The sequence below is a fragment of the Oncorhynchus masou genome, unplaced genomic scaffold (genome assembly GCF_036934945.1).
Source record: "Oncorhynchus masou masou isolate Uvic2021 unplaced genomic scaffold, UVic_Omas_1.1 unplaced_scaffold_6736, whole genome shotgun sequence".
Taxonomy (NCBI): Eukaryota; Metazoa; Chordata; class Actinopteri; order Salmoniformes; family Salmonidae; genus Oncorhynchus; species Oncorhynchus masou.
The window spans coordinates 15001-16929 of NW_027013185.1; positions in this window are offsets into that span (position 1 = coordinate 15001).

The following is a 1929-nucleotide window of genomic DNA, read 5'->3' on the forward strand; positions in this document are numbered from 1 at the left end:
GTAACTGTGCAGTTACAACATAGTGACCCCATAAGAAATGTAACTGTGTAGTTACAACAAAGTGACCCCATAAGAAATGTAACTGTGTAGTTACAACATAGTGACCCCATAAGAAATGTAACTGTGTAGTTACAACATAGTGACCCCATAAGAAATGTAACTGTGTAGTTACAACATAGTGACCCCATAAGAAATGTAACTGTGTAGTTACAACATAGTGACCCCATAAGAAATGTAACTGTGTGGTTACAACAAAGTTACCCCAAAATCATCTGTATGTCAAATGTATACACAAATGACTGGAAGTCGCTTTGGATAAAAGCATCTGCTAATTGGCATGTATTATTATTACTACTATTATTATTACTTGTATTATTATTATAGTAATTATGATTGTTATTAGTAGTATTATTGTTATTATTATTATTGTTATTAGTAGTATTATTGTTATTATTATTATTATTAGTAGTAGTAGTATTATTAGTATTATTGGTATTAGTATTATTGTTATTAGTAGTATTATTGTTATTATTATTATTAGTAGTAGTAGTAGTATTATTAGTATTATTGGTAGTAGTATTATTGTTATTAGTAGTATTAGTAGTATTATTGTTAATATTGTTATTAGTATTATTATCAGTATTGTTATTATTATTGTTGTTATTATTAGTATTATTATTAGTATTATTAATAGTATTATTGTTATTATTATTATTAGTAGTAGTAGTAGTATTATTGTTATTGGTAGTATTATTGTTATTTTTATTATTGTTGTTGTTATTAGTATTATTATTAGTAGTAGTAGTATTATTGTTATTGGTAGTATTATTGTTATTATTATTATTGTTGTTGTTATTAGTATTATTAGTAGTATTATGTTATTAGTAGTATTGTTATTAGTAGTATTAATAGTATTATTGTTATTATTATTATTATTGTTATTATTAGTATTAGTATTGTTATTATTATTAGTATTATTGTTATTGGTAGTATTATTGTTATTATTATTATTGTTATTATTATTATTGTTGTTATTATTAGTATTATTAGTAGTATTATTGTTATTTACATTTACATTACATTTAAGTCATTTGGCAGACGCTCTTATCCAGAGCGACTTACAAAATGGTGAATTCACCTTCTGACATCCAGTGGAACAGCCACTTTACAATAGTGCATCTAAATCATTTAAGGGGGGTGAGAAGGATTACTTTATCCTATCCTAGGTATTCCTTAAAGAGGTGGGTTTCAGGTGTCTCGGAAGGTGGTGATTGACTCCGCTGTCCTGGCGTCGTGAGGGAGTTTGTTCCACCATTGGGGGGCCAGAGCAGCGAACAGTTTTGACTGGGCTGAGCGGGAACTGTACTTCCTCAGTGGTAGGGAGGCGAGCAGGCCAGAGGTGGATGAACGCAGTGCCCTTGTTTGGGTGTAGGCCCGATCAGAGCCTGGAGGTACTGCGGTGCCGTTCCCTCACAGCTCCGTAGGCAAGCACCATGGTCTTGTAGCGGATGCGAGGCTTAACTGGAAGCCAGTGGAGAGAGCGGAGGAGGGGTGACGTGAGAGAACTTGGGAAGGTTGAACACCAGACGGGCTGCGGCGTTCTGGGATGAGTTGTAGGTTTAATGGCACAGGCAGGGAGCCCAGCCAACAGCGAGTTGCAGCAATCCAGACGGGAGATGACAAGTGCCTGGATTAGGACCTGCGCCGCTTCCTGTGTGAGGCAGGGTCGTACTGCGGATGTTGTAGAGCTTGAACCTACAGGAACGGGCCACCGCCTTGATGTTAGTTGAGAACGACAGGGTGTTGTCCAGGATCACGCCAAGTTTCTTAGCGCTCTGGGAGGAGGACACAATGGAGTTGTCAACCGTGATGGCGAGATCGGAACGGCAGTCCTTCCCCGGGAGGAAGAGCAGTTCCGTCTTGCCGAGG